The sequence below is a fragment of the Meriones unguiculatus genome, chromosome 3, assembly GCF_030254825.1.
Source record: "Meriones unguiculatus strain TT.TT164.6M chromosome 3, Bangor_MerUng_6.1, whole genome shotgun sequence".
Taxonomy (NCBI): Eukaryota; Metazoa; Chordata; class Mammalia; order Rodentia; family Muridae; genus Meriones; species Meriones unguiculatus.
The window spans coordinates 81,952,671-81,968,091 of NC_083351.1; positions in this window are offsets into that span (position 1 = coordinate 81,952,671).

Here is a 15,421-nt window from a genome sequence, read left to right on the forward strand (position 1 = left end):
ACCTCCTCGTGAAACTGAAAAGCTTCTGTAAAGCAAAGGACACTCTTGTCAAAATAAAACGACTGCCTACAGATTGGGAAAAGGTCTTCACCAACCCTCTATCTGACAGAGGGCCAATATCTAGAATATATAAAGAACTGAAGAAGTTAAACAGCAACAAATCAAGAAATCCAATTAAAAATGGGGTACAAAGCTAAACAGAGAATTCTCAATAGAGGAATACTGAATGGCAGAGAAACACTTAAAGAACTGCTCAACATCCTTAGTCATCAGGGAAATGCAAATCAAAACAACCCTGAGATTTCACCTTACACCCATCAGAATGGCTAAAATGAATAACTCAAGTGACAACACATGCTGGAGACGATGTGGAGAAAGAGGAACCCTCCTCCAGTGCTGGTGGGAATGTAAACTTATATATTTGGAAATCAATCTGGTGCTTTATCAGACTATTAGTGCTTCCTCAAGATCCAGCTTTACCACTCCTAGGCATATATCCAAAAGGTGCTCAAGTATACAACAAGGACATCTGCTCAACCATGTTTGTAGCAGGTTTATTTGTAATAGCGAGAAGCTGGAAACAGCCCAGATGCCCCTCAACTGAAGAATGGATACAGAAATTGTGGTACATCTACACAATGGAATATTACTCAGCAATAAAAAACAATGAAATTTGCAGGTAAATGGTGGGAACTGAAAAAGACCATCCTGAGTGAGGTATCCCAGAATTAGAAAGACACACTCCGTATATACTCATTCATAAGTGGATATTAGACATATAATATAGGATAAACATACTAAAATCTATACACCTACAGGGACTGTCTCTGACATGAACTGATTGGCCTGCTCTTTAATTACCTCCCCCTGAGGGGGAAGCAGCATTACCAGCCACAGAAGAAGACAATGCAGCCAGTCCTGATGAGACCTAATTGACTAGGATCAGAGGGAAGGAAAAGAAGACCTCCCCTATCAGTGGACTTGGGGAGGGGCATGCATACAGAGGGTGGAGGAAGGGAGGGATTGGGATGAAAGGAGGGAGGAAGCCACAGAGGAGATACAAAGTGAATAAAGTGTAATTAATTGTCACCAACCAACAGTGACACCTGAATACCACCTGAGAGAGGGCTGGAGAGAGAGAGACAAGGTGACACAGAGAAGGACACCAAGTCTACATGCTGATCAAAGTGTCGATTTAATGGACGTCAGGTTAACACTTATGTAGGCAAAAAAGTACAAGCAATTTCTCATGCAGGCAATTTTACTTAGCAAAAACATATGAAGGCTCACTCAAGGTTACACAGAGCCTGCTGTCTGGTTACTATGGTTGCACAGAGTTTCTCAGGGAAAGAGTAGTCTGCTGTAGGACCACCAATGTCAGTCTATGAGAAACTGGACTTTGGAAAATAGCCAAAGCCAAGAGGCCGAATTCCACTGCTCAGATGCCATGAACTCCAAATTGCCATTAACCCCCAAAAGGCAGCAACAATTCCTTCCTTTCGAATTAAAACAAAGGGACCATGCCTGTCTTAGGTAGGGGTGATTCCCAATAAATATCTTACCTGTCATGGGAGAATCCTGCTTATACAGGGATTTCCGTATCTTAGGTTGGTAAATATCCGATCACCCAGAACCAGTCATTGACTAACCAGTCCATCACACAGGAAAGGATAGGTTAAAGCTGACTTTGAGCTGGGCAAGCCAAGCCCCTACCTGGAGCGAGGGAGTCACAGCATGCTTCTGTTTCAATGGCATTAAATCTAGCTTGGCGCTGTTGAGCTAAGTGGATACATCTGGCAATAACAAAGATGAATAGTACCAGACCAGCCAAACAAAGGTGTGCTAACATGTACAGGGAGAACAAGAGGGGGATTGGGCACTAAGGCCCAAAGATGTAATTCAGCCTTCACTGGATGAATCAGCTGCAGCAGGATCAGGAATTTCATCACTTGTGGAATGATCTTGTTCCTTGATGTAATTCACTTGTTGCACCATTCTCTCCGGCAGTCTTTGAGCAGCATCTTTAACCTGCGAAAAACACAAACATATCCTTGTCCCCAAATTAAAATGGGGTCAGGCCCATGCCATGTATTATTCAAGGGGTCCCTCCATTTAACCATGGAGGTTTTAGGGTGCCAAAAATGTTTAGCTGCAGATTTGCCATGCTTGTCCAGAGTTAAAAAATTTGAATTGAGCTCTGGATGAATGAAGAGGACATATTCTCCCTTTTTTGCCTTTTGTAAATACATCTTACTGGTGGCGTGGGCACGTTTAACCATGCCTTGGCCCATAGGATTATAAGGAATACCTGTTACATGCTTAATAAATAATTTTTTACAAAAAACTGAAAGGGCTTGTTGGTATGAGCTGTTCCATTATCAGTCTTAATTTGGCGTGGCATGCCAAGAACAGCGAATGCAGCCACACAATGATCTATATTGTGGCATGCAGCTTCTCCAGAATGCAAGGTAGCAAAAATAAATCTTGTACAGGTATTAATTGTTACATGAATAAATTTTAATTTTTTTAATTTTATAAAATGAGCCACATCCATTTGTTATAGCTGACCTGGGGTCAGCTCTCAGGGGTTAGCCCCAAGATGAGGTTCTGAACAGAAAAGATCACAATTGTTATAATTTTTAACCTTTTTTTTTTTCTTGTTCTTTGGTAAGGCCATAAGTTAAACATAAGGAGTGACTATTAAGATGATGTAATTTATGAGCCAATTGAGCTTTTTGTATAGGTGTTTTTTAAGCCAAGGTTATTAAGGCTTTATCAATAGTCTGGTTACCTGAAGCAAGAGGTCCAGGGAGGCCAGAATGGGCTCTAACATGAATAATAGCAAAAGGATTATGATGAGCCTGAATAAGTCTTTGACTCTGAGCAAACATTTGACTAGACCGAGTGGGAGAAAGAATCTGGCCTGCTGTTTTAAACTTAAGAATATCTTGAGCAATATAAGCACTATTAGTAAACAAATTAAAAGGCTCAGAAAAAAATATAAAACTACAGGGATAGCCATCAATTCTGCAAGTTGAGCAGATAACCCTGGAACTTGAAAAATAACTTTTTGTCTATTAACAGTATAACCAGCTTTTTCTTTAGCATTGCCATCAGAAAAAAATAGAACAAGTATTTTTTAAAGGTTTATTTTTAACTATGATAGGAAAAACAACACTATATAAAGTAAAAAATTGAATAATCTTATTGGAAGGGTAATGATTATCTAGTTGTAGCCAAAAAAGTAACCATTTCTCTGAACTGGTGTAAAGCCAATTAATTTAAACTTTACTATATGGTATAATAATCTTGGAAGGCTCAATTCCAAAGTAAGCCCTTGCCTGGGTGTGTCCCAACACAATAATGTGTGCAATAGCCTCATAATAAGGCAAAATAACTTTATTGGGACTAGCTGACAAGTGGATCCACAATAGAGGATTAGATTGCCATAACAATCCTGTTGGAGTTGACTGTGTTTGAAATCTACATAATAGGAGAGGAGTATCTGAATCACAATATGTTACAAATTGATTTTCTAAAGCCTTTTCTATTATCAATAATATATCTTGAGCCTCTGGAGTCAATTTGTTTTGGGGGGGAGGTAGGAGCTGCATCCCCTTTAAGAATATTAAACAATGGTATAAGTTGTAAAGTGGTTAATTTGAGATATGGCCTAAGACAATTTATATCCCCCAATAATTTTTAAAAGTCATTAAGAGTCTTTAAATTATTTTTTTTAATTTGTACTTTTTGATGTTTAATAGCTAGAGGAAATAAATTAAAACCTAAATAACTATATGGATCTCTAATTTGTACCTTTTGGGGATCAATTTTTAATCCTGCTTGGGACAAAGCCTTAGATAGATCTGTATAGCAAGCCATAACATCTTGAGCTACAGGAGAAGCTAATAAAATATCATCCATATAATGAATAATATAAATAGAAGGCCATTTTTTTTTGTACTGGACTAATGGCATTAACTACAAATTGTTGACATAAAGTAGGACTATTTGCCATGCCCTTTAGTAATAATGTTTCATGGGTATTTTAAAATTAATATAAGGGAAATTAAAAGCAAATTTATGGCAATCCTCAAGATGAAAAGGAATGGGGGGAGCGCTCTTTTAAATATAAAATAATCTTGTAAGTGTTTTGAGGAATCCCACTAGGTGATGGGAGTCCTGGTTGCGATGTTTTCATAATTATTATAGTCTCATTTACCTTTTCAAAATCTTGTGATAATCTAAATTTGTTAGATCTCTTTTTAATTATAAATATGGGTGTGTTTCATGGTGAGTTAGAGGTAACTATATGCCCTATAATGGTTAATAATGATCTGAATATAACCCTGTATAACCCTTGGCTAATATGGAGCTGCAGTCCTTTTCTCCCTTTAAAAGAGCATAAGCAAACATTTTGCATTGAAGAATCTCCAGCTTTTATAAATGAAGAACAACATATTTTATAGTTTTTTCCCTGACATGATACATTGTAATAACTGCAGGTTTTTTTTTTTAATTGGCTCAAACAGCATAGCTTGGTTTTACTTTGCAAAATTAATAAAATAAATACCAAGGTCTTTTGACCTCCCCCAAAGGGTTGAGAAACTGTTTGAAGTTCTTTGTTAGACTGCCCAAGGGTTATTATTTTAAAATACTTGATAAATTTTAAAATGTTTTATAGAATTTAACTCCAGTGGTCCAGGACCAAACTCAAAGGTGTTGATTTAAACTGTTTCATATTCAAAAATATCAATATCATTAGTTCAAGTCTACAGATAAACAAACATACACAGATAAACATACATACATACATACACATACATAAGGAACCTAGAAATCCGACATTGCCACCTTGGAGTAACCAGAATACCTAAATACCAGAACTTGACAGGCCCCTACCAGACACAAGTCCCAAAGATTCCAGAAGGAGTGGACCCCCCCCATGGCCCTCCACACACATAGATTCCAGAAGGAGCAGAGCCCCCATGGCCATCTCCACAGCTTCCAGATGGAGATGGAGCTTCAGTAGTCCTCTCTCCATCCAGAGTAGCGTCCCAGCAACGCTCTCTCTCCTAGTCCCAAAAGAAGTAGGGCCTTTCCAGGCCCCTGGAGCCCTCTCTTGGCCCCCTCCCCAGGAACTGGAGCATTCTCCAGATTCCCTAGACCAGATTGGAAACTCTCTGAGCTTCCCCAAATCTCGTGAGCAAACCAAAACCAGAAATCAAAACACACAGCCGGCAGACAAAAACAAAAAAACAGAGACAAAGACAAGAAACAACCACGGTACCTGCTTTTTACATTTAAATGTTTTTAAAGCCTGTTTCTGCAATATTAAAACAAAGCATCCACTTTAGGAGTGAAATCATAAAGTATGTTGATAATTTTAAAATTCAACACCAAACTTTAAAATTTACCAGTACAAACAATCAAATTTTTTAAAACCAACACCAATTTAAAATGAGACTTGTCTTTTTAGTCTAAAAGGAAACAAAATTTATGTTAACTAAGAGGTTTTATAATAATTTTTAACTCATATCATATAGCAAAGATGACAGAATTTTATCATATGGTTGACTTTTAAACATATGTGTTTACAGACCTTATAAACATATATGCATATATATATACATATTCTAAACAACACTTTGAATATAACTTTAAAATATATTTAATTACTTTTGATCTATAACCTAGATATATATTAACCATTTAAGATGACTATATATTTAAATAAATAAATAAAACTCTCTTTACTGGATTCAGCTATAATTTTAAGCATGATAGTCAAGAGCGGCCCAATATCAGCACAAAGTTTAATATAACCAGTTAAGTTTGCTTTAGCTCAATAGGGTCTGATAGCTGTTTTACAGGCTGACTTAACATTCTCAAAAGCCAATTGCTGCACAAAAGGAAGTACATTCTGAGTGAATACTCCTTTTGTGTTACATCAAAATTATTATTATTGTTATTATTATTTATTACTATTATTATTATAAATATTTAATAGTTGAACCTGTTCTCTTTTTAACTGGATTTTCTCTCAGAGAACAGTTATATCTTCCTGCAGTGATCCCATGCCACCCGCACCCATGGGGGGAAGGCGCAGGAGGCCAGTCTGAATTATGAGACTTAGCAGCTTTTTTTTTCTCTGACTCCATTTCATCTAAACTATCTAGCTCCTAAATTATTTTTTGCTCTCAAATTACACAAATCTGTTTGAGCTCCTTTATGGACATTTGAAATAACCTTAGAAGTCCTTTTTTTGGCCTGTTTGGCTGCTCTGATTTTTCCAAGTACATCTCTAGTTTTACAAAGTAAAGGGATTAAGGGGTTTTATTCTAATTCTCTGTGTCTTAAACACCTATTTAAGGGATCTGATGAATACCATCTTACTAGTTCCCTGCCCCTGACGGGGACCCAACTTTAACTGGGTCAGTTGCTTTGCATGCGCTCCTGTGGTCCTTATAACTTGCCTCAGCTGGTCCTCTGTCTCAAGTTTCCGGGGTTTCAGCTCCATCTGTCACCAGCCAGCAGTGACACCTGAATACCACCTGAAAGAGAGCTGGGACAGAAAGGGAGAGACAGGCAACACAGAGAAGGATACCATGCTGATCAAAGTGTCAATTTAATAGACATCCGGTTAACACTTAAGTAGGCAAAAAAATACAAGCAGTTTCTCACAAAGGCAGTTTTACTTAGTCAAACATATGAGGGCTCACTCAAGGTTTCACAGAGCCTGCTGTCTGGTTACTATGGTTGCACAGAGTTTCTCAGGGAAACAGCAGTCTGCTGTAGGACCACCAATGTCTGTCTATGAGAAAATGGACTTTGGAGAATAGCCAAAGCCAAGAGGCCAAATTCTACTGCTCAGATGCCATGAACTCCAAATTGCCATTAACTCCAAAAAGGCTGCCAAAATTAATACAGAATTTAAAAAATAATTCTTTAAAAAAAATCTGCACACCTAAGGAAGCTAATCAGGAAGGAGGACTCTGGCTAAGATGTTCAATCCCCATTCAGAAAGGCAAAGAGGATAGACATGAGAGGAGGGAGAAAACAGGGAACAGGACAGGAGCCTACCACAGAGGGCCTCTGAAAGGCTCTACTCTGCAGGGTATTGAGGCACATGCTGAGACTCTTAGCCCAGCTTTGGGCAGAGTGCAGGGAATATTAAGAAAGGAGAGGGAGATAGTAAGACCTGGAGAGGACAGGAACTCCACAAGGACAACAACAGATCCAAAAAGTCTGGGCACAGGGGTCTTTCCTGAGACTGATACTCCAGCTAAGAACCACTCATCGAGATGGCCTGGAACCCCTGCACGAAGGTAGCCTATTCAGTGTCCAATTGGCCTCAATAGTAATGGGGATAGAGACTGTCTCTGACAGTAACTGATTAGCCTGCTCTTTGAACACCTCCCTCTGAGGGGGGAGCAGCCTTACCAGGCCACAGAAGAAGACAATGCAGCCACTCCTGATGAGACCTGATAGACTAGGATCAGAGGGAGGGGGAGGAGGACCTCCCTTATCAGTGGACTGGGAGAGGGACAAAGGCAGGGAAAAGGAAGGATAGGATGGGGAGGAGGGAGGGAGGGAGGTACAGGAGGGATACCAAATGAATAAACTGTAATTAATGAAAACTAAAATAATTTAAAATTTTTATTTTTTAATATTAGTTACAGTTTATTAACTTTGTATGCCAGCTGTATCCCCTCCCTCATTCCCTCTCAATCTCACCCTTCCTTCTTCATCTCTTCCCTGCCCATTTCCAAGTCCACTGATAGGGAAACCCCTACTCCCCTTCCATCTGACCCTAACTTATTAGGTATCTTCAGGACTGGTTGCAAAGTCCTCCTCTGTGGCCTAGCAAGGCTGCTCCTCCTTCAGGGGTGGCAGGGAGGTCAAATAGTCTGCCATTGAGTTCATGTCAGAAATTGTCCTTGTTCCTCTTACTAAGGAAACCACTTGGTTACTGAGCAACCATGGGCTACATCTGAGCACGGGTTCTAGGTTATATCCATACATGGACCTTGGTTCATACATGGACACTCTCATAAAAGTCCTCTATGCCCAGATATATTTGGTCCTTATGGAGCTGCTGTCCTCTCCAGGTCATACTAACTCCCCCTTCTTTCATATGATTCCCTGCACTCTGCCGAAGGTTTGGTTATGAGTCTCAGTATCTGCTTTGATACACTGCTAGGTAGAGTCTTTCAGAGGTCCTATGTGGTAGGCTCCTGTCCTGTTACTTGTTTTCTCCTACATCCAATGTCCATCCCATTTGTCTTTCTAAGTGAGGACTGATCATCTTACCCTGGGTCATCTTTCTTGTTTATCTTCTTTAGGTGTACAGATTTCAGTATGTTTATCCTATCTTATAGGTCTAGTATCCACTTATAAGTGAGTAAATACCCTTTGTGTCTTTCTGCTTCTGGGATACCTCACTCAGGATGATCTTTTCTAGATCCCACCATTTCTCTGCAAATTTCATGATTTCCTTGTTTTTAATTGCTGAGTAGTATTCCATTGTGTAAAAGTACCACAATTTCTGTTTCCATTCCTAAACTGAGGAACATCTGGGTTTTTTCCAGGTTCTGGTTATTACGAATAAAGCTGCTGCAAATATGGTTGAGCAAATGTCCTTGTAGTGTACTTGAGCATATTTTGGATATATGCCTAGGACTGGTATAGCTGGATCTTGAGGTGCTATTTCTAATTGTCTGAGAAAGCATCAGATTGATTTCCAGAGTGGTTGTACCAGTTTACATTCCCACCAGCAATGGAGGAGGGTTCTCTTTCTCCACCTGTCCAGCATGTGTTGTCACTTGAGTTTTTCATCTTGGCCATTCTGATGGGTGTAAGGGTCTCAGGGTCATTTTGATTTGCATTTCCCTGATGGCTACCAACATTGAGCATTTCTTTAAGTGTTTCTTTGTGATTCGATATCCCTCTGTTGAGAATTCTCTGTTTAGCTCTGTACCTCATTTTTGAATTGGCTTACTTTGTTTGTTGATGTTTATTTTCTTGAGTTTTTTATATATTCTGGATATTAGCCCTCTGTCAAATACAGAGTTGGTGGAAATCTTTTCTCAGTCTGTAAGCTGTCAATAGTTTTGCTTATTTATTTATCTTTTACCCCTCTTTATCCATAATAATACCCTAACAATAGATAGGAGAGAAAATATGTAGAGAGTAAAGAGGTTGAAGTTATCATTACAATCTTTCTGCTGATTAGGTCTGTTGAGTTTTGGGGGCAAATTTGATTATCATCGTCAGAAGATATAATTTCTTCTTCTCCTTACTTTGCACACTACTACTTGACAAACAGCAACCAAAAGCATACAACCACCAACCAGCCAAACACAGCAACCTTCCCCCCCTCTTTGGGCCCTATTATTTATATAACCTCTAAAAATTTCCCAGATTTCCAAACCTCACAGACTTGCAGAAACTATCTGCAGCTGGCAAAACCACATGCTTGCCAGACCATGGGGCAAATCATAGGCAGCTTCTGAGAAGCAGCCCCATACCCCACACCTGGAATTTAAACAAAAACATATTCCCATGAAATTTCTGTGTTTTTTAAAGAAACCAAAATTACAGAATTCTCACTGCAATTTAAGGCCTTAGAGAGTGGATCACATATGCAATCCCATCACAGGATGCACATACTATATAACTGGGAGTCAGAAAGTAACATTGGCTACATGGGGAAAAAAACAGCAGCAAAACAGTAGCAGCAAAATTGATGTATCATACTATTGAGAACCTGCTTGTACACTGTGCCCACAAAGAAGCAACAGAGTATTCCATACCAGAATTGAATGGATTCCCAACACTGAGCAGGCATTAAAAATTTTAACTTTAGAAGCTTTTCAGTATCATGAGGTTACATTTATTGATTGTTGATCTTAGTGCTTTTACTGTTGCTGATCGGTTCAGGAAGTTGCCTCCTGTGCCAATGAGTTCAAGACTCTTGCCCACATTTTCTTCTAACAGATTTAGTGTGTCTGGGTTTTATGTTGAGGTCTTTGATCCACTTGGACTTTAGTTTTGTGTAGGGTGATAAGTATGGATCTATTTCCATTTTCCTACATGTAGACATCCAGTTAGACCAGCACCATTTATTGAAGATGCTATCTTTTTTTTTCTATTGTATGGTTTTAGCATCTTTGTAAAAATCAGGTGTCCATAAGTGTGTGCGTTTATTTCTGGGTCTTCTATATGGTTCCGTAGATCCACCAGTCAGTTTCTATGAGAGTACCATGCAATTTTTATTACTGTTTGGCTATAATACTGCTTGAGATCAGGGATGGTGATACCTCCAGAAGATCTTTTATTGTCAAGAATTGTTTTAGCTACTCTGGGTTTCTTGTTATTAAATAGAAAGTTGAGAAGTTTTCTTTCAAGGTCTGTTAAGAATTGTGTTGGTAAAAAAAAAAGATTGAAATAATCCCATGTAAACTATCTGACCACCATGGACTAAAACTGGATCTCAACAACAACAGCAATAACAAAAAGCCTACACACACATGGAAATTCAAAAACTTGCTACTCAATGACAGTTGGGTCAGGGAAGAAATAAAGAAATCAAAGTATTCCTAGAATTCAATGAAAATGAAGGCACAACATACCCAGACTTATGGGACACAATGAAGGCAGTGCTAAGAGGAAAGTTCATAGCACTAAGTGCCTTCAAGAAGAAATTCAAAACCTTTCATGCCAGCAACTTAATGGCTCACGTAAGAGGCCTAGAAAAAAAAGAATCAGACACACCAAAGAGGAGTAGACAGCTGGAAATAATCAAACTCAGAGCTGAAATCAATACCTTAGAAACAAATAAAACAATTCAAGGAACCAATGAAACCAAGAGCTGGTTCTTTGAGAAAATCAACAAGATAGGCAAACACTTAGCCAAACTAACTAAATGGCAAAGAGACACTATCCAAATCAACAAAATCAGAAATGAAAAGGGGAAACATAATAACAGACACTGAGGAAACACAAGCAATCATTAGGAGTTACTTCAAAAGTATATATGCCCCAAAATTTGAAAATCTAAATGAAATGGACAATTTTCTTGATTGGTTACACTTACCAAAGCTGAATCAGGACCAGGTAAATCAATTAAATGGTCCTATATTTCTCAAGGAGATAGAACTGGTCATCGAAAGTCTCCCATCCAAAAAAAGCCCAGGACCAAATGGTTTTAGCGCAGAATTCTACCAGACTTTCAAAGAAGAGCTAATCCCAATTCCTTCAAACTATTCCACAAAATAGAAATGGAAGGAACAATACCAAACTCATTCTTTGAAGCCACAGTCACCTTGGTATTTAAACCTCACAAAGACCCAACAAAGAAAGAGAATTTCAAGCCAATCTCCCTTATGAACATTGATGCAAAAATACTCAACAAAATACATGCAAACTAAATAGAAGAACACATCAAAGATATCAGCCACTATTACCAAGTAGGCTTCATCCCAGGTATACAGGGGTGGTTCAATATACAGAAATAATTAATGTAATCTACCATATTAACAAACTGAAAGAAAAAAACCCACATTATAATCTCCTCAGATGCTGAAAAAGCATTTGACAAAATCCAACATCCATTCATGTTTAAAGTATTGGAGAGATCAGGGATAGAAGGCACATATCTAAACATAATAAAGGCAATATACAGCAAGCCTATAGCCAACATCAAACTAAATGGAGAGAAACTTAAAGGAATCTCACTGAAGTCAAGGACAAGGCAAAGCTGCCCACTCTCTCTCTATCTCTTCAATATAGTTCTGGAAGTCCTTGCTAGAGCAATAAGACAATTGAAGGAGATCAAGGGGATACAAAGGGGAAAGGAAGAAGTCAAAGTATCACTATTTGCAAATGATATGATAGTATACCTGAGTGACCCCAAAAATTCTACCAGGGAACTCTTACAGCTGATAAACACCTTCACCAAAGTGGCAGGATACAAAATTAACTCAAAAAAATCAGTAGCCCTCCTGTATACAAAAGACAAAAGGGCTGAGAAAGAAAATGAGGGAACAACGGCCCTCACAATAACCACAAAAGACATAAAGTACCTTGGTGTAACCCTAACCAAACAAGTCAAAGACTTGTATGAAAAAACTTTCAAGTCTCTGAAGAAAGAATTAGAAGATATCAGAAGATAGAAAGATCTCCCGTGCTCATGTCTTGGCAAGATTAACGTAGTAAAAATGGCCATCTTACCAAAGCAATCTACAGATTCAATGCAATCCCATCAAATTACCAACCCAATTCTTTACAGACCTTGAAAGAAAAATTCTCAACTTCACATGGAATAACAAGAAACCCAGAATTGCTAAAACAATCTTCTACAATAAAAGATCTCCTGGAGGTATCTCCATCCCTGATCTCAAGCTGTACTGTAGAGTAACAGTAATAAAAACTGCATGGTACTGGCATAGAAACAGAATGGTGGATCAATGGAACCAAACAGAAGACACAGAAATAAACCCACACACTGATGGATACCTGATCTTTGACAAAGATGCCAAAACCATCCAATGGAAAGAAGATAGCATCTTCAATAAAGGTGCTGGTCCAAGTGGATGTCTACATGTAGAAAAATGCAAATAGTTCCATACTTATCATCCTGCACAAAACTAATGTCCAAGTGGATCAAAGACTTCAACATAAAACCAAACACATTAAATCAGTTAGAAGAAAAAGTGTGGAAAACCCTAGAACTCATTGGCACAGGAGACAACTTCCTGAACAGAACACCAACAGCACAGGCTCTAAGAGCAACAATCAATAAATGGAACCTAATGAAACTGAAAAGCTTCTGTAAAGCAAAGGACACCATCCTCAAAACAAAACAACTGCCTACAGATTGGGAAAGAATCTTCACCAACCCTCTATCTGACAAAAGGCTGATATCCAGTAAATATAAAGAACTAAAGAAGCTGAAAAGCAACAAACAAAGTAATCCAATTAAAAAAATGGGGAACAGAAGTAAACAGAATTCTCAATAGAGGAATATTAAATGGCAGAGAAGCACTTAAAGAAATGCTAAACGTCATTAGCCATCAGGGAAATGCAAATCAAGATGACCCTAAGATTTCACCTTACACCCATCAGAATGGCCAAGAGCAAAAACTCAAGTGACAAAACATGCTGGAGAGGTTGTGGAGAAAGGGGAACCCTCCTCCCCTTCTGGTGGGAATATAAACTGTTACAATCACTCTGGAAATACATCTGGCACTTTCTCAGACAACTAGGAATAGTGCTTCCTCAAGAAACAGCTATACTACTCCTAGGCATATATCCAAAAGAGGCCATATGGCCCTCAACTGAAGAATGTACTCATATATACTATGAGTACACAATGGAATATTACTCAGCAATGAAAAACAAGGAAATCATGAAATTTGCACTTAAAAGGTGGGATATGGAAAAGATCCTGAGTGAGTTACCCGAGAAGCAGAAAGACACACAGGGCATATACTCACTCATATAGACATATATTATAGGGTAAACCTACTAAAATATGTACACCCAAAGAAACTAATCAAGAGGGAGGACTCTGGCTGAAAATGCTCAATTCCCACTCCGAAAGGCAAAGAGGATGGACACCAGAAAAAGAAGAAAACAGGAAACCAGTTACGAGTCTCCCACAGAGGGCCTCTGAAAGGCTCTGCCCTGCATACTATCAAAGCAGATGTTGATATTATGGCCAAACTTTGGGCAGAATGCAGGGAATCTTATGAAAGAAGTGGGAAATAATAGTAAGATCTGCAGAGGACAGGAGGTCCACAAGGAGAGCAACAGAACCAAAAAATTAGAACACAGGGGTCTTTCCTGAGACTGCTATTCCAATCAAGTACCATGTATGGAGATAACCTAGAACTCCTGCACAGATGTAGCCCATGGCCATTCAGCGTCCAAGTGGGTTCCATAGTCATAGGAAAGGGGACTGTCTCTGACATGAACTGATTTGTCGGCTCTTTGATCACCTCCCCCTGAGGGGGAGCAGCCTTACCAGGCCACAGAGGAAGACAATGCAGCCATTCCTGATGAGACTCACAGACTAGGATCAGAAGGAAGAAAAAGAAACCCTTCTTTACCAGTGGAGTTGGGGAGGGGAGTTTGTGGAGAAGGGGGAGGACAGGAAGGATTTGATGGGAGGAGGGAGGGAACTAGAGGGGGGATACAAAGTAAATAAAGTATAATTAATTATAATAATAAAAGAATAAAAGAATTGGAAAGAAAAAAAAAGAATTGTGTTGGTAATTTGATGGGAATTGCATTGAATCTGTAGATTGCTTTTGGTAAGATGACCATTTTAATATGTTAATCCTGCCAAACCATGAGCACGGGAGATCTTTCCATCTTCTGATATCTTCTTCTAATTCTTTCTTCAGAGACTTGAAGTTTTTTTCATACAAGTCTTTGACTTCCTTGGTTAGGGTTACTCCGAGGTACCTTATGTCATTTGTGGCTATTGTCAAGGGTGTTGTTTCCCTAATTTCTTTCTCAGCCCTTTTTTCTTTTGTATACAGGAGGGATACTGATTTTTTTGAGTTAATTTTGTATCCAGCCACTTGGCTAAAGGTGTTTATCAGCTGTAGGAGTTCCCTGGTAGAATTTTTTAGGTCACTCATATATACTATCATATTATCTGCAATACTTTGACTTCTTCCTTTCCAAACTGAATCCCCTTGATCTCCTTTAATTGTCTTATTCCTCTAGCAAGGACTTCAAGTACTATGTTAAAAAGATATGGAGAGTGGACGCCTTGCCTTATCCCTGATTTCAGTGGGATTGATTTAAGTTTCTCTACACTTAGTTTGATGTATAGGCTTGCTGTATATTGCCTTTATTACATTTAGTTAAGTGCTTTGTATCCCTGATTTCTCTAGGACTTTAAACATAAATGAATGTTGGATTTTATCACATTATTTTTCAGCATCTAAGGATATTATCATATGTTTTTTTCTTTCTTTCAATTTGTTTATGTGATGGATCAAATTGATGGATTTCTGTATATTGAACCAACCTTGCATGCCTGGAATGAAACCTACTTGGTCATAGTGAATAATATCTTTGATGTGTTCTTGGATTTTGTTTGCAAGTATTTTGCTGAGTATTTTTGCATCGTTGCTCATAAGGGAGATTGGTTTGAAATTCTCTTTCTTTGTTGGATCTTTGTGAGGTTTAAGTACCAAGGTGACTGTGGCTTCATAGAATGATTTTGGTAATGATCCTCCTGATTTTATTTTATTTTGTGAATAGTTTGAAGAGTATTTGTGTTGGCTTCTCTTTGAAGTGAATAAATTGTAATAAATAAAAAATAGGAATGCAACGCCAAAGAAGAAAAAAAAAACTTTTAAGTATAGACTTGTGTTTTCAAATAATATTTTAGTATAATTAA